General features: G+C 37.8%; 1 protein-coding gene across 6 annotated transcripts in view; it reads left to right on the top strand.

The window, feature by feature from the left end:
• Positions 1 to 6,568: 6,568 nt before the first annotated feature.
• Positions 6,569 to 23,947, top strand: part of ZNF366 (zinc finger protein 366) — a 32,800-nt gene continuing 15,421 nt past the window's right edge. Inside the window, exons 1-3 of one of the 6 annotated variants that reach the window (XM_051788390.1) lie at positions 16,821 to 17,093; positions 17,260 to 17,332; positions 22,141 to 22,210. The gene's annotated coding sequence lies outside the window, so the exon portion shown is untranslated. Of the gene's footprint in view, positions 6,710 to 7,603; positions 7,926 to 16,820; positions 17,094 to 17,259; positions 17,333 to 20,399; positions 20,420 to 22,140; positions 22,211 to 23,947 lie in introns of those variants that run through there. The other 5 variants (XM_051788387.1, XM_051788389.1, XM_051788391.1 and 2 more) reach the window with 5 other exon arrangements.

Raw genomic sequence — 23,947 nt, 5'->3', positions numbered from 1 at the left:
TATTGAGTCACTGTTAGGACCATTTTTAAGAGCGTCTTCCAATCGTGAAGAGAATCTTCCAATTGAGGTTTCCAAGTAAGAAAACATATGGGGCAAGGAGACACCACTTTCTTTAACTATTTGCCTCAGTTCCTTCGTCACATCATACAGCAAGCTATGGAACTGAGGGTTTTGTTGCAGTTGATATATTACAGGACATGCGTTTATCACTTCCCAGTCCCCCACTCATAATGCCTCCTCCCGACACTTTTCCCATTTGCTTACGGAAACATTTGCACCCGCGCCTCTGTTCTCAATCTGAGGGACTATGGCTGACCCCTCTCCAGCATCTTCCATTATCTCATGCCCTACCAGACCGAGGCATCCAATCTCCAATATGGGCATGCAAGAAAATGGCCACTGGACTGGAAGAGAAGGACTCTCTTCCAGCTCTGCCTCAGCCCTGTGGCCAAGGTCATCCTGCATGTGTCCCTCCATTTCACGGCAGGAATCTGGGAACCACTCCCCGGTAACACAGTTTGAGTTACGCGTTTGCTTCCTAAGTCCCGCACGCCCATGAAAACTCAGCATATAGCTACTGCCCACGACATCCCCCTCCCGTCCTTGGCTGTGGGAATACAATACCGACTCCGAGAATATGCCTTCTCCTTCCCATATTCTTTCCTCCTGTATTCCCAGCAGTTCCCCCCCACTCCGATCTCTGTACTTGGTCTCTAGGAGAATTCTATGGCTGTCAGGTTTGTAGGGGGAACAGGAGGGTTAGGGTCTATTTCCATGGAGGGACTGGCCCTCCTCTGTGTGCTCTTTAAGGCTTCCATGACCTCCATCCAGGTAGTAAGGTTTCTAAATGCCTCCATGTCTCCCAGTATTGCTCTGTCTCTTAAAGTCTTTCCAATTTTTTGCCAAGTAGTCACGCTTAGAGTCCTGGCTAGCGGGAACCCCGGTACAGCTCTGTTAATCCATTTTAATAGCTCAGCTAATTTGGCTTCCTTGATTTCTTGCAAGTACTTTTTAAGTATTAAGCTTAAGGCTTCAGCATTTTTCTCTAATTCTCGGGAAGCACTCTTCCCCATCTTGGCTGCTTACCTGGAATCCAGTCACTGAAGCCATATTATCTTATTTTTTCTTTGTGACTTGATTCTCTTAATGCAGGATTCCTTCCTACCGACTCCAGGTACTATGTGCGCAAGTCTTTTTAGCAACTCCTTTCTTCTTTTAGTTCAGCCAGGGGTGCCACTGGTAGACATCCACCTGATGTCTCTTGCTTAATATCCTTGTTGCAGGGTACCATTTGATGGCACTGTGGGCACGGACCCTGACACTTGGGTTGACAAGTGTCCGAATCAGAAAACAACAACATCTTAATACGCAGTTTAAAAAGTAACAAATGATGTTCAATCACATATGAGTATTCCACAGAGCATGTGCAATAGAGTATCAGGAACTACATTTCCCAGGATGCCTTTTGGCATGCTTCCTGTGACACTAACCTCCACGAAAGTCCAAACCCAAAACCAAACCCAAAATAAAAAAACAAACACTCTCAAACTCCAACTAGAAGGAATCTTCTTTCCTTCCTTCCTTTCTTCCTTCCTTCCTTTCTTCCTTCCTTCCTTCTTTCCTTCCTTCCTTCTTTCCTTCCTTTTTTCTCATTTTCTTTCTCTTTCCCTCCACCTCCCCCTCTCTGAGACTTTAAAAAACCATTAGAGACAAAATTTATCAACATTCACATGGGTATGGAGTAGAGATTTCCCAGAAGGTTTCTTGTCTCTACAGCCTAGCAGCTATAAATCAGAAGTGCACTACTATTTTGCTCCCAGGAAGGGCCTGAAATGAAAAGGGTCAGAAATGAAAATGACAACAACTGGACACTGATTAAAAAAAAACCCCACATAAATTCACATTAATTTTTAATTAATCTTGAAATAGAATATCAGGTTTACAGAAGAAATAGTTCTATTATCAGAGCTAACAAAGTAAGAAACATCACTGCACAACAAGAATATGCAAACCTGCGTTTTCCTGAAGAGTTACACATTTTACAACACTAGATGCCCAGCCTTCAGCTGTAAGTGAATTAAGTAATTTCAGGTGCTACAGTACACTTATTAGACATTAGAACACATGAACACACTTAATTGAGCAAGATAGCCAAGAAAGACTAGAACAAATGCTGGATTTATTACCCAGTCTAAGTAGACATAAAACTGCAGCCTTTACTGCTGTCAAATTGCCATTTTGAGAAACCACCAAAAAACTTGGTGCATACTTCAGCAGCTTTCCATATGTTACAGATCTTCAGTGTGACATCAAATTCAAAGATACTGACTAAAGCCAAGTTCTTGTCCACCTCTGACCTGAATAGGGTTCACAATCCTTCTTTCATAACTTTACATATGTCAAAAGATGAAAACACATCCTCTTAATCATACCATCATACTTTAAAATAGCTTTTGATGTTATTGTTTTAGTAAAGGTAGTTGTGATGATTGCATACAGGGTACAGGAAAAGCATGTCCTTAAAGACTGCAGCCAATACCATTTACCAGAAATGAGCTTGGCCCAGGATAAGTTATAAAGGCCACTTGAAATTATAATAAGGTGTTTATTGCCAGGAATGCTCCTCTCTTTGATAAAAATTCCCACATTTCTCTCCCCAAAACAATTGACAAATGTGGTTGGTCCAAAGGCTATAGTCTGCAAACGCTAATAGTTCATTAAAGTGATGGTTAGGTACTACCTGTCTCAAAAGTAAAAAAAAAAAGTAGATTCAAGAATAATAAATTTGGCTGTACAAGCACATACTCATGAGAATACTCTGATCATACTATAATCATGAAAGACAGGCAGTAGCGTAAAACCTTTGGAACATCTAACATTCTAATATTTTATAGCCTGAGAAACTGAACAAAATACTTATCAGTGTACACAGGCTTATTGTGTTGCAATACAGTAAGTTGCAAAACATAACCCTACATTGACATCTAGAGCTATGTTCTCCACACACCGCAGAACAGAAGAGGAGAGTTCTTTAGGCTCGGCCCTGGTTGTCTCTGGTCCCATTAGTATTCTACCAACTTGTTTCTGAATGATCTATGGTAAACAGGCAATACAGAAAAGAAACCAGGAAAAGCACAGATGAGAGTGACTTATGAAAAACAATTATGTGTCCTTCAGGTTTTTTGTCTCTGATTGAGAACTGTATTATTTTTGTCTCTGATTGAGAACTGTATTATTTTTACTCAGCTAAAATGCCACAGGTATACTGTAGACCGGAAGGAAGATATTAATCTTATTTTTTTCACAGACAGTTCAGATATATATGGTTATTGTCCTAAAGCAATCAAGAAAACCAGTAAATATTTCTGGAGTTTGCCTCTGTTTCTTTTTCTCAGGATAAAGTGTAATACTATTGCTGATGCAGTTACCTCTGTGTTCTCTCCTATTATGCTGGATAGATGCTCATTGTTTTTAGTATGCTGAACTTGTTTATTTCATTCTTATTTTGAAAACATCAAAATAAGGAAATAGGAAAAATAGAAAGCATCTCTGCTGTCATTGGAAAGAGATTGTGAAACACAATCTATTCCCTACTGAAGTAAAAAGAGTAAGAAAGAAGGGAAAAAAAAGAAATAAGGACCTTAACTTCTCAGATGTCAGTCTGATTGAAGATCTAGTCTGATCATATAGAGTGCTATTAGAGGAATCCTCCAGGTCCTCAATACTTACTCAGACCATGAACACAAGAATGTTTTCTTTTGTGGCCACTCCTTACAAGACATTATGTATTGGACCCAGGAAATACTTATACTTGATGTTGTTCATCAAACTGCATTGAGGCTGGCACTGTATCTGTCTGACTTTGTATCAGTGCCTTCATTTTGGTAACAGTAGACTGAGAAAAGGTAAAAAAAAAAGACAAACACTTCTTCCAGAAATATATTCTGAAAAGCAGATTAACTTGTCCCTTAAAACTTGGGTAAATATCATAATTTAATCTCTTATTACATGATTTGCATGACTCTAGATTCCATTGGTTTTGGTCATGCTTTTTTTTTTCCTCTGCAGTAATTGCACAGGCATGACCTTGCAAGGTGTTTTTCTGGCATGAAAACCACAGTTTCAGTGCCTCTTCCTCCTTGGGTTGTGATTTTCTGGCAGCAGTTGGGAGAAATTGACAAAAGTAAGAACAAGTCAAGTGTTTCAGTGGCTGCATGCTGGGAAGCAATATTACTTTACCCAGACTTGGCTGGGCAATTAAGTTAAGTCCTGACCTCTTGAATAGTGGAAAGGCTGCTGACAATGAGACCCAAGGTAGCGTTAAGTGAAAGAAGACCTTACATCTCCTGATGTCCTCGCTGAAGTAAGGGGTTCCCACAGTCTCCTTCAATCAGAATAGCCAAGTCTTGTAGCCTGTTGTTAGTTAGTGTGGTAGTGCAGTACTGAAGATGGAGCTGCTTCTCTACAACCAATTCAGGTTGAGTTCTGTGAAACACAAAAAAAAAAATAACCTTTTCAAATGGCCTTATCATATACACTCTGCATCCAGGCTTTGCCCTGGGAGTAATAGCCAGATAAATGCTGCTGAAATTTAGTGGAAGGACAAGAAGCTTTGTAGATATTTGTGTCCATCTGCTTAGTTTTGCAGTCCTCAAGAAAGGGAAAGCCACCCTTTGAAGAAGTACTGCTGTGACAATTACGTGCTTCATAGAGGACTTCAAAAACTAACATACCCTCAGTGACTTAAGAATGACCCTAACTTGATCAGTATAGGTTTTCAACTACACTTCTGCAATGGATTCCCAATGGAGAGACACAAAGTGTTACATAATGGCAGTCTTCAGGGTCTCATTAACCTGTTGTGCCTGGCAAATAAATAAATTAAACTAGCTAAAAAGGCCTGGAAGCTGCAAATATCTTCAAGATCTTGAAAAACAATTTCAAAACACAATGACAAGTTTTGAGCTGTTAGACTGACCCCGCAGGACAATACATTACTTTGGTGGCTTTCCATGCCTCTTCACTTTCCTTGTGCTCAGTATGCACAGGAGATCTATTTGATTAGGACCTCCACTACCAAGGGAGAATTAAGGACTTCATTTGCAATATACAACCCAAGTGCATTGCATTCTTTTGCTTTTAAAATTCAGCCTCCTGTTATACTTTTGCCCATTTCAGAAAACCCTGGTGATGTGGTAAGGTCAGAGATTGGTCATAGCACCTGCACTGCTCTGCCAAGTACTGATACCCATTATCAAAGATTTCAGACTCTGAATATTAGAATAAACCCCAGAAAATTGCTTATTATGTAGCCAAATAATTGCTATATATCTTCTGGAAATAGTACCAGTAACTACATGAAGAAACACAGGTACTAAAGAGCTACTTCCTACATTGGTTTACAGCCTGTCAATATTTATTATTCTATAATAAAAGAATAAGGTACCAACTTGTCCTTCCACTAAATTTCAGCAGCACTGATCTAGCTATTACTCCCAGGGGAAAGTCTGGATGCAGAGTGTATATGATAAGGCTACTTGAAAAGGCTTTTTTTTTTTGTGTTTCACAGAACTCAACCTGAACTGGTTGTAGAGAAGCAGCTCCATCTTCAGTACTGCACTACCACACTAACTAAAAACATAACATGACTTCGTGACAATGTGAAGGTGTTTACTGGCAAGAATGTTAGAATAAAAAAAGTTAACGGGAAAAAAAAGGGAGCATCTAATCACTGTAAGTGACCTTTAGATGATAGATGAAGTTAGGGGAAAAGATACAAGCAAACAAAAACACAGTGGAGCACAACAAACTAAACTTATCCCACGTATAATTCCAGGCAGCTGGCCAGTATCTCTTTGTCAAAATAAGTTTAATGGGGAAAGAAAGAAACAAAATAAGGTATGAAATCTGTTCTAGAACATAGCACATTGGTTTTGTTTGAATAAATCAGGATGTCCTCTATAATTCTTTGAGATAAATGACTTGTTGCTGTACCTCCAATATCAAGCTATGAGTCTTAACATTTTTCTCTCCCTTTCACCCCTCCCCTTTTTTTTCCCACAGCATTTTATAAACATCCAATGTGATATTTTCCTGCGGTCAGAGTAAAGAGGGGGTTTAGGTGGTTTTTTTTCACCTATATCACCATGGAAACAAGATCTGTGTATTCATCTATAAGCCGTTTTTCTCCAGAGTAAAAACCTTCATTATCTATGCAAGCTTATGGCTAATTGTTCTGCATAAGAGACGGTTGTCTTATTCCTACCCACTATTTTGGAAATTCATTTCATGTAGTTGCACATAACGAGCCGTAAAGAAGGTTTTATGAAGCCAATAATGCAGATATAACACTTGAGGAATTCCTTTTGGATTGGACATATTTATTTTTCCAAACATTTTGTTTGAGAGAAAACGAGATTGCTATCTGCTGTTTCCTTATTTTTTTGCAGGAAAGCAAAGGGTTGTTGACTTCCTCTCCCCTCCCTTCCTTCCTTCTTTCTGAAGGTACTGTACTCATCTGAAAAAAAGAGAACGAAATGATTGTTCCTGTTCTCTTTCTTAAGTCATTTGAAACATTGTCCCTGCTAGTTTTCTAAGTTTACTGCAATCTCTGCATGGGGGGAGGGAGAAAGAGGGAGAGAGACACAGATATTACAAACTTGAGAACAGGTAGAGTTTAGGGCAAGACTCCTTCCAGCTTCAACAATTGGTAAGTTAAGTAAAATTCTTTTATGGTTAACTTTTTAGAAGTGCAATATATATATGCTTTTGTATTAAGAAAAGGCACTAATCAGCTACACATTTAACTGATAAAAGGATAATAATCATATGCATTGACAAGCAGTCTATTTATGCTATAAATACCTATAGTCTGGTTTTTAGATACTGGTGCTAATACCATATGGTTTAACCAGAATTTCCCAGCAAGGCTAGAAACAAAGCATAATCTGCTGTGAATTTCGCATATATAAGTCCTACCAGAATCTTGTTACGGGCTTCACTAACTTTATCAGTGCAGTTTCAGTAAGAGTCACTGGACCATTGCTGAAATATAGAGAGGAGCTGTGTCATAGGCAAATCAATGTATTTCATTTCTCTACTGAAGTCTGCTCCAACCCACCAACCTGTGCTATATCAGGAGAAGAATTACCAGGGCCATTGGGTTTTTTTCCTTCTAACTGTATTGTGTTTAGGATTACACAGGTTTTTCTCTACCTATCTATGTATATGATTAGTCCAGAAACAATAACATTTAAGAGGTGTTAAAAAAAGTTCCTGATTCTCTTGTGGAAAAAAAGAAAACAAAAAGTTTATGTTGTGTAGTATATAACAACAGTGAGGCTAATTACCTGCATCAGTAATAGGATGGACTCAATTGTTTATCTGTTGTTTGCATTGTTATAGACACCAATAGCATTTTTCATGTTGGTCATTAATGTATCACAACCATCAGAACTGTCATGTGAAATGAGTGATTGAATGCAAGGGTATGTTCAAATATTGGAAGAGAAAAATCCCCTCCTGCACACTTTTATAGAAGCAGAATGTAGAGGTGGGGGAAGAATTGGGACAGGTGTCCATTTCTTTGCAGAAGGAGAGTTATTCATCTTATGATTCAGTATTTCTTCAAGCTGCATCTCTCTGAAGTGCGGGGTCCTCTGCAGACTGCCCAGAGCCCAGACAGAGAGGCTACAAATGGTGAGCAGATAGGGCAGAGAGCCAGCAGGCAGCTCTAGCTGCCCCTCTCCAGCTCCTGCTCCCACCAGGGTACCTGGGCTGCGCTTCCGCCCTGTGACAGCCTTCTGCTCCCACCCCTCACTGAACCAACTAGTGGAAAGGACTTTCTGCCCCACTCTATCTGGCATCTTTGTGCAAGTTTTTTCATAGGAAGGAATGTTCTACTACGAATTCAGCCCAGTTTCTGGGTAAGTTGTAGATTCTGTTTGCTTTGGGAGCAGCTGATGGGTTCTGCCAAAGGAGATTAAAATAGCTTGTTTCTTGAACTTCTTAGCTTAATGTTGCAGCTCCATTTAGTTTGGCACCAGTTATTAGGTTTATTTCATTATATTTTAACCCACAAAGAATCCTCTGCTAATAGAAAGTGTATGCCAGGCACTGCTGTGAAAACTACTTACCATATTTTTTGCTTGGGATATCTGGGTTTATTTTTTTGTGACTTATACTGACCCAAATTTAGTAGATTATTTGGACATCTATTTTGACAGTTACATGTTAAACACCTGGAATACCACTTTTTACTTTAAGTGAGAAGTAGAAGAGTCTTCCAAACACAAAAAAAGAACCCCATAAGCTCTACATTTGTAGTGGTATTTTGCTCAAACTGCAGAGTGTTACTCAGGATTGCAATCACTTGTAGGTTTTGGTCTGGTTAGTTCAGAAGTCCGGTTTGTCATATAGGTAAGAGCCAACCACAGCCTTTAGGTACAGACTTTCTTTCTGAAGATGATAAACATTAATGTATTATTGATTTAGGACGTGTATACAACAAATTCTTTCTCTCAGACATTGTCAGAAATATATAAATAAGAACACGTGTGTTCAAAATCACAGTAGGTGACCGAAAGCAGTACATACTATTTTAAAACCCAGTCCTCAATAATGAGCACAGAGAAAAAACATTTTTAAAGGAATGCTTAGTAATTTGACAGTAAAAAGTAGAGCTTGAATTTCAAACTTCATTCTTAGATTTTACCTCTTGGCTTTATTTTTCTTTCAAATGATACACTTTTGCAGTCATCTGGAGTTTATTTGTTTTCACTTTGTGTAATTTATTGCTGGGAGAGCTCTAACATGATTCAGTATAACAGGAATTTGTAACAGAACTAATATCTTTCTTGAGGTATCAAGAAGATGATTCTTTTGCTGACATGTTATCCTTATCTCACATTGCTGAGATACTTGCAAGCAGAGAAAGGTATAATCTGAGTCTGGTTGGAGTACAGATCTACTACCGTCTTATGGCACAAATTAAATATTTGTGAAATGAATTTTCAATTATTCACCTCAACATTATAAAAAATATTGGCACAACAACCAAAACCAAAAAGAGAGAGACTGTGTTTACTTTGCTTCAAGTGTTATTGCTTCTATTGCTAAGAGCCATATTTATAGATATATAAATAAATATAGCATAAATATATATGCTATATTTATGTATATAGCATAAATATAGTCACTCAGTGTATGTATTTTCCCAGAGTATTATTTAAAGCCGTTATTTCCATTTGATTTGCTTTCAAGTATAATGAAGTAAAATGTAGAGGAATTTTCCTTTTTTTTTGAAATAGAAAAATAAAACCTCAAAAGTAATGGCAAAGTTGTTACAGAAACAGGTTGTAGCCTGTGGGAATCTTAAGGTAACATATCTAATTCAAACAGCACAGAAGCTGAGAGAAGTCTTTGTGTAAATGTCAGTTGCCTTTTTATGTTTAGGACCAGCTTCTTTAATGGTGAATACTATTGAGAATGGGAGTTTTGGATGCAGAATAGTAGCACTGAGTTACATTCCTAGTAACATTTTGGCATCTTTAATGTAGAGATTCTGACCAGGAGTTAATTTGAATCTTTGAATCTTAGTGAGGTTTGGTGCTGTTGTAAGTTTTTTCATTTTTAGTTGGTTTTGGGGCTTTGTTGTTGGTTTGTTTGGTTTTTGATTGGTTTTGATTCTTTTAAACAAGCTAATCAGTAAGAACCTTGCCTTCAGACTATCTGGATGCAGAGCAGATACTGCATCTGAAAGCCATGATGTGAAAGCCATGATGTGCATCTCACAGATAAACATAGTGTCATGTTTTTAAAGTGCTGTTTCTAGTAGTGACAAACAGATATACAGAATTTAGAATGGGAGAAGCACAAAGGGATGAATCATGATAGCAACACAAGATAAGCCTAAAATACAGAGGCAGAAGAGTATGGATTACCCCAGAGAATGCTTAAGTTGTTTCTAATCTTTGAAATTGCAAGGACACAATGATGCAGAAAAATGTCCGTCTGGATGAATAACTTCATTCTGCTAGGCACATCAGCAGAACAGCACCATGAGAAATAAAAGCCGTAAAGGCTGCATAAGGTAATAGGGTTTTTCTATGGCTGTGGTTTAAGGACACTAATCAGGTAACACTGTGTAAGGAAATATTAGCTGGCAAAAAATGAGCCATAGCTTTCGAGCACTAATGTATGTTCCTCAGTAGCAACTCATGCAATGAAACAAACTGCTCCTTCAAACAGACCTTATAAGTGCTGTGAGACTGCTACAGATTTTTCATTTGTTTGATGGACTAATTTTATACCCCAACCTATTTTTAAAAATAGACCACCTGTTAAAACCAAACAGTGGTTTTCTTCTTGAGTGCAGTATTTTTCCTCATTCTAGTTTTCTGTCCTAGAGGACCACTGAAAAGGAATGAACATCATCTTGGACGAGAAAGAATTAGATAGACGCAAATAATGGAAAGTCTTTAAAAAGAAAGAAATAAATCTGGAAAAAAAATTACTTGGGATTATCTTTTTTCTGCTGAAAAGCTGATATTCTGAAACTGAGACTGCAGCTTTCTATTGCTGCGGATAGAATGGCATTTTATGGGTGATATTCAGATTTTTATTCAGTGAAGAGGCCTAAGTTAGTACTCAGCGGTTATTTAAAACACACATTGAGCTGCATGCTGGATATCTGTTTTTTGTTTATGTATATGGCAGGGACTAGTCCTTCTTGCTTGGCTTCTAAAATGCTAATGACCCAATTAAAAATGTTACTTAGTATTTGGTTTAGTTCCTTCCAAACTTAATACCTTTTTGACTTGCTTTTGTAAGACAAATGGTTTTATTTGAGCATTACTCTGCTCTTGATAAGCAAAATGCATAATTTTCCTTCTAAACCAACAATGCTTAATGTACTGTAAAAACTTCTAATGTCGTTGGTAGTAATTAAACTAAGAAATCATATAGTAAAAGAAAATATTTTTCTGCTCTGGAGGTTATGGGAAGAAATTATGTGAATAATTGCCCCTTTTTTAAACTTTCATTCTTTATTTCCTGCTTTTTATGTTAGAAACCACTCCCCCCCCCCCATTATTAACTATTTGAATGAAGGATGAAACACTCTATTTTAAATTTTTCTTCCCTCTCTCCTCTACTATGACATCTAAAATGCAGACACATTTTTCCTTCTACTTTGTAGGTGTGCATGAATTCATCTGATTTAAAGGAAAAAACCTATTTTCTCCTTGCCAGTCTTCAAAAACTCTAAACCTGGAAACACCTAACTTTTCATCTGCATATGGTAATTAGCGGTATCAGAATTTAGAGGACACTGAAAAATATAAATGTTACTGAATTGGAAGATTTATTTAATTACAAAAACCTACAAGGTAAACTGAGTCTCCTACATTGATAATATCCCCTTTTGCTAATGAATTTGCAACAGGTACAACTGATTTGAAATTGAAAGCAGGGCTGTAAGAAGGGTCGTGCATTTTCAGTGCCAGAAGGAGAACTAATGCAGAGCAAGTAGGCATTACCCACGCAGTCCTCTGTCTGGAGGCCTGATGAAGAACAGAAATCACCTAATTTCCCTGCAAGAAGGAACTTTGAAAGGTGGTCTTCCTAGAATGGAGGAGCAGGTGTGGTGGCTCTGGAATCCCGGAATGAATCACAGAATATTCTGGGTTGGAAGGAATCTGCAAGGATCTTCAAGTCCAGCTCCTGAGTGTCCCATATGGGGATCAAGCCCACAGCTTTGGTGTCATTAGCACCATTCTCTAACAGCTGAGCTAGTCTCAGGGACGGAAGCATGTGATTTTGTCCCTTTTTGGGGAGCAGCTTGTTCTGACAGCAGCCCCTCTGAAAAACCACAAATGTTTTGGTTGGGAGGGACAAAATGACTTCCAGCCTTCCTCTTCACTAGCTTGTTGATGTTTGTGACTGTGCAAAAATCACTTATACTTCAGTTATCCCTGTTTAAGCTTGCAGTGTAACTGTTGGGCTCTTTTTTCAGTGATGAAAGACCTGTTTTGTGAAGGGCTCTATGCTGGGTCTGCCACTAAAGACTTTGTAAATTGGAAAGAGTATGTGCTCTTACCAACACACAATTCACTGGATTTAATCCAAACTTATACACACTCTAAAGATATCCAGGGAGATCATTTTGGAATGTAGTTTCAGGTTTAGTCATTTCTCTGTGCTGCTTTCTAAAGCATCAAGTGTTTCAGCTTGCTACTTTTGCTCCAGGTAAAAATGATTTGAAAGCACTATTTGAAAATGGGCTGTCTGTCATACAGTACTTTCAGTTAGCATATTATTTTTCTACCTGTCTTCTTTTTCTTAAAATTATTTAGAGTATATATGTAATGAAAACAATATCAGGAGGGGGAAAAGGAAGGGATGACCTGTCTTTAGAGCATCTGTCAGCTTCTAAGGAACACCAGAAATTGTTTGAACCACCTGGTAGACACCAGCCCACGCTGGGTCAGTTCCTTAGTGCAGATTTCTGAAGTTATGAAGATCATCCTGTATTTGTCCAAAACTATGGTCCTTTGATAGGAATTCAAGAAAATTGTAGTGAACCTCCTAGAAGAGCAAGATGACAAAAACGTGCTCTTAAGTTCACCAGAAATTAAACCCATTCATTTATAAATGTGCAGGAAAATATTTTTTCCACAGCACCACAGCATGGTGGTGCTAGCATGAATGTTATATCAAACAGTTTTCCTGTATAGTGCTGAACTCACAATATGAAGTCACCAAGATTTCCAGAATAATTTTGTATGTCTGTGGGCAGCATTTTGTCAGGATGCTACAGAAGTTGTCACATACATCAGAGGAATGGTGCTGACCAACTCTTCTTTCCTCTGTCAGAAAAATGGAAATACTAATTAATGACCTTAGATTCCAAATGCATTAATTGATTTTTTCATGTCCCATGGAAAGCAAACCCCACCTGAACTTCAGCCATAGGTAAAGAGTATCACCAGATATGACAGATAGCACTGGATTCTGTAGGCATATGACTGGGACTCAGGATTTACTCTAATGACTTGAAGTGGAGATTTTCACTAATTTGTTTGCTACTTAAAAATACATGAATAGGCATCCAGTGGAAGGCACTGAATATGATTAGGAGAGTGAGTTGTAACAGAATTCAGTGGGTAATGTCACCCTGCCCAGACCACAGCCTTACCTGCTACTCCTCCCAAAACACAGCAATAATTTCTATCAAGTTTTCCTGGGTTTTATATATAATTCTTGCTTTTTTTCCCCAGGAAAAATTCCTGGGTAGAATGACCGGGGGTGAGGTCATGGGGATGTGGGCAGGGATTGATAGAGTTATATTAATGTATAAGGTGTTTTTTTACAAAACTTTATTTTATATTACTGGCTGGCCATTCTTACTCATGTCGTCGTGGTGTAGAGTCGCAGTGGTTTGATGGGGTTTCTTGGTTTCTTTTTTCTTGTGATGAAAATCTGAACTGAGTTAATATCCAGTTCAAGTCTTTGTAATCACCCACCACGAAGGATTAGTACGAGACTGGTTTGGGAAATGTTCAGAATCTCAGATTTCATACTATATTGAGTTTCTTCTCACTCTTTTTTTTTTTTCTCCTTTGACAAAAAATAATTTCTTGTTTGTAACTCTAGTCTCTGTTTCAGTATCTGCTGATGACACTTGGCTAAGTTTGAGCTGTCATTCCCATGCCATATCCTAGTTTATTGAATTCAGTAAAATTGGCATTTTATATCTGTTTCAGCTTAAAATAATTAATCTCAAGAATTTTTTCCTGTATTTACCATAGAAATTTGTTTTCCAGTAGATGAAAATCATAGAAGCAAGATAAACATTTGCTTTAAATTTCAGATTTTCTGTAGTTGTGGCAACAAACTAATGCTTATTTTTAAAACTTTCTGGAAATCAAAAAATAATTAAAGGCAATATGCAGGATTCATTTTGGGGATCGGAGAGGGAAAGTGTTTTGTTTTTTTTTTTTTGCTGTTCAGTCAAGGAGAAGATTCTAGTTTCGCATCACAGGTAAAGAGCAAAGACAGAGAGGAAGGTATCTTAAATTACTTCCTTGTAGATGTTTCATATCATCAGTCAAGAATACCATTCTGTGCTGGGGACTAACAATACTCCTCTGTGTTTAAGAAAAAGTAGACTTTCACTAAAAACTAATGTGTTTTGGAAACTTTCTATGAAATCTCTCCCATACCATCCTCCTCAAGCATGTGTGCACATTTTACATGGTATGTTATTTTTTGAGGTACCTGCAATGCCCAGAACAAGCAATTTTGAAGTACATGCAATTAAATGCTAATGCAATGCAGCTGACTGGATTGAAGAACCAAGCTGAAGGTGGCCCTTAGCTACCCTTTAAGATAACAAAGAGATAGGAGGAGAACAGACCATCTCTCTGGCTTCCATATATGATAAGGACACTGGGACTACAGGAGGAAGAAAAGCCCAATGCATTTCCTTTTTAAAGGTCATGAATGCCAGTGAAAGGTTTACTTTCAAAATAACAGCACAAGCAGGACAGCATGAGGGTTATGGAAGGGCATGCCTTTTTGATCATTCTAATTTTGGATGTTCTGCAAAACTCTGTTATTTTTCTTAAAATAACACACTGTACAGCTCAAAACCTCTCTGTTCTCTTTATAGTGTTTAATGACTATGCGTCCTTAAAGGACTCCACACCGTATTAAAAATCACTGTTTTACTACCAGATCATTCCTAATATTTATAATACCTATACGGTGAGAAAAGTTTCATTAATGTTATTTGATAATTTTCCAGAGGAAAAACTATTTAATACCTAGGAATCCTGTGGTGCCAGAAACGTACTATTTTAATTTGCAGTGGCAAATATGTGATAGACAGGAAATAGGGATGGAATGATAGAACGTCTATAAACAGTGATTAAAGTGACTCCACATACTTTATAAAGGAAGGGACACATCCATGGTTCCAGCCTATGACATGAAAATTCCTTATTCATTTAAGAAAAGGAAGAAATTCGTCTAATTGTTATCACCTCATAACTGTCAAATACCAAATCTTGTTCTCAGCTATACCACAGATTTTCCATAATTATTTCAGTACAACACAGATCACACCAGAGAGAGAATTAAGTCAGTTGCTTAATTGAATAGTCAGCTGAGCTGGCCAATCCACCATTAATTCCAATTCCTAGTCAGAGCAGGATCAAATTACGTTTCCACCCTGTCTGCTGGCACCAGTTAAACTGTGCGTTTAGAACTCTGCTACTACATGTGCTTCAAATGTCACCATCATGGCCAGTTTGATCTTGTCAGCCCCGAACTTTGGTCATGATCTGAAAACTCAGTACATCATTGCCCAAATGCTCTTGGGGACCCAGTCCTGTAAGAATATTTATATGTAACTCAATATACACTGATGACATCAAATTCAGGGTAAAATATAACAGGTAAAAGATGGGAGACTTTGATTCATTTCCCTCCTCCTTCCTAATGAGTTTGGTCACACATCTCTATTCTCTTAAGGGAGTGTCCTATCTAAAGCCTGTGAGGGTGACCCTGGTTGTCTTTGGTGGGAGCTGGACCTTTAGACAGATAAAAGTGCAAGTGCCAAGGGGCGGGGAGCAGAGAGAGGTCAAACGTGTTTTTGAGTGCTGCGACCTCCATGCCTTTAGAGATAGGTCTGTTCTGCTCCCAGGTGTCACTTCTTTAGGTTTATTGAAAGTTTAAGGCACTTTACCATCCTGAGTGATTGCATTTATAGCTTGGCTATGGTGTCAGGCTTCTTCTAGTTCATTCTGCCTTGTAACCCCTTCTCTGCAGTGCTAAAACTCCAGAAGAAGGGAGTGAGGATCCAGTATGGGTGAGTGAAATTTCTTTAGGTACATCCTCATTCTAAACTCAGACCTGCACTCATTTCCTGGAGAACAGCTCTTGGCACTCAACCTTTCTTTTCTGTTTTATTTTCAAAACAGGTGTAATTAGTCTGGAGTAATTAGTCTAATACAATTTCTTCTTGACATGAACATAAGAGCACCTTCAAATGCAGCCCAGTGCCACACACCTGTCAGCCTTCTTGAGGCGGTAGTTCACCCTTGCATGTCCTCCAAATTTCTATTCGGAATATGAATATATTTTGCTTTCCTGTTTTTGTGACGGTGGGGGGGAAACAAAGGAAAAGGAGAGGAATTATACATTTAAGAACCCTAACTAATAGAGACTCTGCAGCTGAACCGTTACCAGCAAAAATGATCCATCTTTACAGTGACAAAGTAATGGTTTCTAAAGATGGGGCAAATGGAAGCAGGAGAGGGTCTGCTGTTCAGAGAGCTGGTAGGGAGATGGAAAGCGAGGCATAAGCAAAATAATCTACAGTATGTTTGGGCTTCAGTGGACTTTAAGATAAAAAAATAGAAGTGCTTCAGGGAAAGGTAGATTGAGAAGAGTGTATGTGGGCATATCATCTCCTGCACAGTGCAGCTGTCAGTGCCTGGGCTCCTCTCTAAGTCTTGGAGGCACAAGACTTTCCGTCAAACCACTGAGAGGTATGTCACATCCCCAGAACACGGTACCTAACTCTGTATGTCCCTCAGCTCACAAGAAACAGTTCTTTGTGTTTCTATCCTAAATAACTTTTATCCACATCCATGCTTCATTGAATAAGAAAAAGTCGGAATGCAACATCTTTAGTTCAGGAAAGCACTGAGCCACAGATCTGAGAACCTTCCTGAAGACCATGATGGAAAGTTGACATGACACTATGTCCTATGCCTTGTATTCTTCACAAGACCAAGATTTTGAGTTAGCTACACTGCTAGCCTGAGCTGATATGTATGGTTTTACATCTTCCTGTGCCTTACCAGCTGCTCTGTTTCAGGATACACTTAGTAGGTTTCTGTGGAGGAACAGAGAAAGACAAGAGTTTGGGCCAGAGCCCATCCTGCTGTGAGCAGAGATGTACTGTGCTGTACTGTGAACCCAGAGGAAGAGATCTGCTGGTGAGCAGCTATTCCCCCTCCCGCTTCCTTCCCACTCTGAAGCAGCCTTGAATTCCATGATGGTACCAGCAAATCAAGAAGATGGAGGTGCTTAGCTGAGGACAAATAATCTTTGTCCCCTGACATACTTTTAGATCGGATGATTTGCTCTGCCTTGTAGGCTCCTGTCATGTGTAGCTGTGGTTTGGTGTGGCTGTGTATAAACAGCTAGCACTTCAGAGCCTGTGGACTTAACATCTACGTCGTTATGCAGGTTGTCTACGTGTTGCTGACCCTTTTAGCAAACAGAATAGAGTGAACAACAAATGAAATACAGAAGTGAAGAGGTAAGGACATATAAGAGAAGAACTAAGAAAACTCATAAAGAGGAAGAAAAAAAAGAAAAAAAAATAAAAGAGAAAGGAGGATAAGAAGAAGAGAAATAAAGAACCAAAACAGCAGTGAGCCTAAACTGTACTGGAAACCCACTTTGTACATACCCAGAAATGACTAGAGAGGCTAAAGTACTGCTAAAGGCATTGCCAGTAAGGCCCTAGAGTTAGGTCTAAAGTAAGGCCCCCAGTGGTTAGCCCAGCCATTCTGCTCTGAGACCTTCATCCTCTGTCCTGATAGACCACAGAAGAGTAGTGAGAGTAACAGTAAAGGTTTCCCTAAGGTCAGGACAGAGTGCACATAAAAGCAGGGAGAGAGAGAGCAAACCATTTTGCTAAACTGACAACATGGCACTCATAGTGGAGAGAAGAAATACATCTGCAGCTCCCTCCCTATAGCATCTGGCAATCTTTTTGTTTTTAAATCTAATTAATGAATGATTGAAAAGCAAATTATACCATAAACTACTCTATAAACATATCTGATACCACAAACAGTGCCCCATCTCTGACAGCGTGGGTAGTGGGACAGCTCCAGACTTTCAGCAAAGTCTAATCTAATCTAATTTAGTCTAATCAAAATCTAATTTAGTGCTTTCAATAATTACCAGAACAAAAATAATCTGTAAGTTATGGGAAAGTGAATGTGTGTTCATTTTGATACTATTTTAGAGCATTTGCTCTATTACAATGAATACCAAGATAACTATACTCCTGTGATAGTGCTTGTAGTGTTTTTTTCTCTGAAATAAGTACAAAACCAAGTTACATGCATATCCAAGATGACTTCAAAATCCACTCTATAGGCAGTGCAGCCAAATGAGTGTGCTTACTAAACTTCTCTATTTCCCAGCTAAAATAAAAAAAAATTGTGCAAGTTGACATTTGGGAATAACAAAGACAATGCAGGGAGGCTATTTCCATTACACAGTTTTCTGTATTTCTTTGTATTGATGTCATCTTGCAGACTATATTAATGCAGCTACACTGGATAGGAAGCCCTAGGAGCAAAAGGAATATCTAAAGTGTTAGAACTTCAACCATGAAGCAAGAAAGGTGCCAAAATAGTAAATGAAGGAAAAAAATTATTTAATAAATAAGGTGTCTTTGAAAGTTTGTTGCTTGTTTCATCTGTTTGCTGTGTCACGTTAAGCTGTCAGATTTTTTTAATCAATTAAATTTCTTTGTTGTGTGATTGTATGATTTACATTAAGCTTGTCTGCAAATGTTACCATCTGCTAACTTCTGAGAATATAAATATTTTTTTCGTTTGGTTGTGCCATAGATGGGTTCATATCTCATTGGACAACAGAACCCATAACAAAAAAAATTCTAAGAATTACTTTCAGACTTCATTGGAAGTCTTCCTACAAACCTTAATGAGCTCTGATTATGCCCTAAGAAGAATTATAAAGATGATCACTTTACCAAGCATTTACTGAGAAAAAAACCCCCACATTTCATGGTGGAAAGAAGAAGTTTTAACTTGAAGTCTGATACCAGCAGATGAAGGTAATTTCCCAGGGAGAAGTGAAAAGACAGCGAGCTCCTTGGTACTATCATACTAATGTAGGAAGAAAAAACCTGACCTAGTCCACTTCTCATTTTCAGTCATTCCAAGTCATTTTTGTGAACAATTGTTTACTTGTTTTCAATTCTAAGTCTATTAATGATGGTAATCCAAAAAGGGAAGAGGGATATATGTGACAATACTTTTATCTTGATAGTGTTCTCCATTTAAGTGGACATTTGTCTCTCAAAAACATGGGGCAAGAAGCCTTATGTCAGTAGACAATTATGGTACTGGTTAAATCATGGACTTCATTTGACACCAGGTCTACATGCATGTGAAAGTGAGAAAACAAGTGCTTGTAGAAGTGGTATAGAAAAAGATTTGACTAAACTCAATGACGGTTATTTCCAGCTCAAGCGTGTTTTTCTAAAGGCTTCCACAACATTTGTGTCTCTCTATAATCAGTATCCGCAGTTATTGATTCTGAATACTTTCCCTAAAACCATATTTAATTTTACAAGGTAGTCCAAAGTTTTGTCTTCTCCCATCTCCAGATTGAGGCAAAAAAAGTACTCTCTTAATTTAAAATGTAAATAATATTTTAGGTTAGCTTCAAATACCGTAGCATAAAATCTTCAAGGCTGATTTGTGTATGTTAACATATATTTAGTTTACATATAACATGCACACAGTTTATATACTCAGATAGAACATATTAACATACACTCAGTATATGTTAATAGAGACAATTTTTCAAAACTGTGTGCTTGAAACATGGATATTTACGCATGGAGAACATGGATAGAAAATACAGCTTGCACAAACTTCTCTAAAGAATAGGACAGTAGGGTTGACACTGATTTTAGAGAAGTTCTGTTATGGGTTTGAACACAATCTTTTACCTTCTGTCTGGAAGGGTTCATACTGCCACTGAAGGAAAATAGCAAGGAAAATTGTAAGGAGGGATCAGATGTGTAGTAAATGAAAATACTTGATTACCAGTAATGGATATATTCACATTTATATAGGTATTTTTGGCATTTTCAAAGTCTGACAAATAGCTCAAAGCAGTGTGTCATTGAGCAGAGAGCACCTTCTCACTGTTGAAGTGAAATGAATTCATCATAGTAAAGTTTCTTTGTCAGATCCTGAGACAGATGCAAATTTTGCATCAATAGTAAATGAGAGAAAACTATGTAAGTAATTTGGTGCTTAGTTCAACAGTTGTATGATTGAATACATTTAAAAAGATAATGTATTTGGAAGTACAGACTGAGAGCCCATTAAACCTATTAAGATAATGATAATGATCACTGTAATAACAATTGACAAAAAACAGTGATTGAGAAAAACCCAGATGGTAGTTCAATAAGGCTGAAGCTCAACAACTGCTCAACTTTAGCTCAAGAAATGTAATAGTGTTAAATTTGTCGCTCATACTTCCCACATCCAACACATTTTTTCATTTTTTTCCTTATAGATGCCAATATTTCAGTTCTCAAGAGGAGAGCAAACATGCACTGTTACAGGTCATGGTTCTGCAGTCCTACACATTCAATTAAACATGGAACTTCTCTTCCAGTTAAGAGAAGCTTTTTAGCCTATTAAGCCACCTTTAGACTTCCTCCATTTTCATGTGTTTCGCCTTCTTCTGAAAGAACAAATATAAGTGCAAACGTTGAGACAAAGTAAACCATTTCCTTTGTCAGAGGGTACATACCACTTTTGCTCACCTTGGCCTCATTCCTGGTTTTATAACTGTGCTGCCCAAGAGCAAGATCACAGCAGTAATAGGCAGTGTTTAACTTTGAGAAACTTCACAACCTCACATTGTTGTAGCTGGACACATTATTAATCTACAGATAGAAGGCATTTTCATACAGGAGGAAGAATCTTGGTTCTACTGAAGTCTAAAGAAAATTTGCTGCTGTCTCCACTACCGAATATTAGCTGGACACTGTAACAATCCTTGTAGAGCGAATAGCAGCATTTGCATATTTTTTAAATCCTTTGTCTGTAGAAGTGAGCGAACGTGAGAAAGTAAATGCTGATTCATATTCTGTATTAAACTCTCTTCCTCCTTCATGGAAGTTAACAACATTATTAGCTACTGCATAGATATTTTATTTTGGAAATACCTCAACAACTACCTGAACTCACTGTCACATTTCTTTTGTTGTTTTGAAAGGACAGGAAGAGATAATTTTTGGTTCTATTTTTCAAACTAGTGTATTTCCAAATATATATTTTTTACATAAAGAAAGAAACTGTGAGGATACCTGTCTCTTCTAAAGAAATTGACTTTTTAGTAAGCTCTGGAGGGCTAGGTTTTTTGGAGGGAGTGTTATATTTCAGTGACAATACAGCATGGAAAACTCTGTCTCAGTGAGTTTTCCAGACCAAATTTTCAAAACCTAGGAGCTGAAATATTATTGATGAAAGCTAGAATTTTTAAGGACCATCCAATGTTTAGAATCACACTACATAGCACTATATTTTAAATATGACGTTCTGTAGAAAGAAGGACACTTTAAAGTGCTTGTATAAGAAACAAGCGCTTTATAGAAGACCCGTAAGTGATATTCAAATATAAAAATATTTAAATAATAATAAATATAAAATAATAATAATAATAAAAAAATAAATTCACCCCCTCCCTCCTAATTTGTTGTTGAGTATTAAAATGTGAGCAGCTACTGCACAGTTAGATAGAAAAAACATATTGGGAAACTATTAAAAATTTTGAAGTTCTCTACTGAAATTATTTAAAGAAGAGGGACTCTCCTCTTATTTCACAGAATATTCTAAATTGAAAGAGACACACAAGGAACATCGAGTCTGAAGTGAATGGCCCATACAGAGATCAAACTCACAACCTTGCTGTTATTAGCACTATGCTCTAACCAACTGAGCTAATCTTAGTCTTTCTGTTCCTTAACTACTTCTTGCATGGTAGTCACATCTGTCATCTCTTCTATGGTTTCATCAGGACTCACGTTTTTACGGAATTCAGTTCTGGACAAGGTTAAGATCACAGCTCCCTTCAAATTAGCAAGGTTTTGCTGCCAGAATGAAAGAAGAAAGAATTAATTTATACATTATAGGTGTTGGTAGATTCAAGGGGGAAAATAAAGCAGTAGGGCAATCCATACATATAGACTTCCCCTTTCCTTCTGAGTGCTCTTGTGTTGGATTATATAGCACCTCTGATTGTTCTGGTCACTTACTATTTAAACACTTTTCTTTGTAGGCTTAGTCCTGTGATGCATGTAGCTGTGGACAGTGAAATCAACCCCTATGCTCAGTGAAAGCACTGAAAGGTTAGTAGCACAAGGAAATTATTTCTTTCTAGTAATTTCAAGGAGTTCTGCAGCCTCTGCCGTAACTGCATGTTCAAGAAAGAATGAAACTGCACAAAACTGGCTGTGGAAGAAGGTAGTAATGGGCAGACAAGAGACAAGAGAGCAATTAGACACAACTCACTGTCATCTCTGTATATTTTTGGCAGCATTTCAATAATCCAACAAAAGCAGTAAATAACATAGCTGTTTCTCAATTGCTACATGCCTTTTGAAGAATTTTATACCCATATCGTTGGGAAAAAACAAGATACACAAGTTGAAAGATATTTGAGGGACAGACCCCAGAAGGAAAGATTTTGATCTACAAGCATATTTTATGTTCAAATTGTGTGAGTTTAACTTTGTTAAAAATTATTTTTAAAGTATTTTTTTCTTGTGGAAAGAAGTGAAGAATTTTTCAGTATTCAGGGGATTCCCTTGCCTTTCTCCAAAAATTTTCAAGGTCTAACTGTTCCTTATTTTGATCAGGGAGTTAGGGTGACAAGGAAACAGCAGAATGAACAGTTGATCAAAGTCCTCTCTGATTGAACATACATGCTATGTATGCATACACACAAAAATAGGTGTGCAGCTTTGGGTGCCACAATACAAGAAGGATATAAAGCTATTAAAGAGTGCCCAAAAGAGGTCTACAAAGATGGTGACAGGCCTTGGGGGAAGCCAGATGAAGAGTGGCTGAGGTCATTTTATTAGTTCACCCTGAAGATGAGAAAACTGAAGGGAGACCTTATTGCAGTCTACAGCTTCCTAGTGAGGGGAAGAAGAGGGGCAATCACTGATCTCTTCTCTGTGGTGACCAGTAACAGGACTTGAGGGATTGGCATGAAGTTTTGTCAGGGGAGGTTTAGGCTGTTTATTAGAAAAAGGTTCTTCACCTATAGGGTGCTTGGGCACTGGAACAGGCTCTCCGGGGAAGTGGTCACAGCACTAAGTCTGTTCAAGAAGTGTTTGAACAATACTTTCAGGCATATCATGTGATTCTTGGGGTGCAGGGCCAGGAGTTGGACTCGATTCTTGTGAGGCCCTTCCAAATAGGATATTTTATGATTCTATGATTCTATATTGTGTACATATATGTATGATATTTCCAGTCAGTGAGCTAGAAACTAAAAGTTAAGTTGTGGTACAATTATTAGATACTTGTCCAAGATGTAACAATTTTTTAATCTTTTTCCTCTATTGGATGTATTTTTTGAATCGTAAGTTTAGAGATCCTTCAATTTTTGCTTCAATTAATACCCCCTCTTCATGTATTGTTTGATCCTTTTGTCTAAATTTTCTGTCTTAGAGTTTTGTCATTGAGCCTTTAGCTTCACACTTTATCTCAAAGATAATTCCACAGTCTATTCCTTCTAAAAAAACAATGTGTTTGCAAGAAGTTTTTTAAGATGCCTTCTCTTCCCCATGGCCTAACTAGGTTACAGAGATCTGCTTTTATCTATCTTTAGAAGAAGGTTTATCAAGCATGGAGCTTCCTGAAAAAGAAATAGGAGTGTATATAGTACTCCATTCACCTTCGTACTCTCCACCCAGCATTTCCAAGAATGATGTTATAAATAGCATCAACATGTCACAGATGATAGAGGGAAAATATATCTAGTTTTCCAGCCTAATCTCTGCATGGTTGGCTAGATACATGTACACAAACACACACACATTCATATAAGTGTATCCCTCAGGAGGGCTACAAGGATG

The sequence above is a fragment of the Manacus candei genome, unplaced genomic scaffold (assembly GCF_025592945.1).
Source record: "Manacus candei isolate 608988 ecotype Guabito, Panama unplaced genomic scaffold, ASM2559294v1 h1tg000024l, whole genome shotgun sequence".
NCBI classification, from domain to species: domain Eukaryota; kingdom Metazoa; phylum Chordata; class Aves; order Passeriformes; family Pipridae; genus Manacus; species Manacus candei.
The sequence above is the reverse complement of the archived record's forward strand: the minus strand, read 5'-3'. Positions and strand labels throughout refer to the sequence as shown.